Raw genomic sequence first — 269 nt, forward strand, 5'->3', positions numbered from 1 at the left:
AGATTACCAGTGCAAGCACCAGTAAGTGTGTGTGGTGCTGGCTCACCTGAGGCAGACAGGGTGTGATATTCGCAACAGGAATAGCAACACTACCTCAAACACAGCCAACTCACCCAGATACATTTCATCGACATTCACATTTGCAACCATTTGTGTTCATGTCGAAATCGTTTTGAATCCATCAAATGTGTGCATCATTTTTTATTTGGATGTATCAGTCGGGTGACAGTTTTCCTTTGCTAAATCCCATTCTTCAGAAATGTATTGTT

Source organism: Hypomesus transpacificus, chromosome 3 (assembly GCF_021917145.1).
Source record: "Hypomesus transpacificus isolate Combined female chromosome 3, fHypTra1, whole genome shotgun sequence".
Lineage (NCBI taxonomy): Eukaryota > Metazoa > Chordata > Actinopteri > Osmeriformes > Osmeridae > Hypomesus > Hypomesus transpacificus.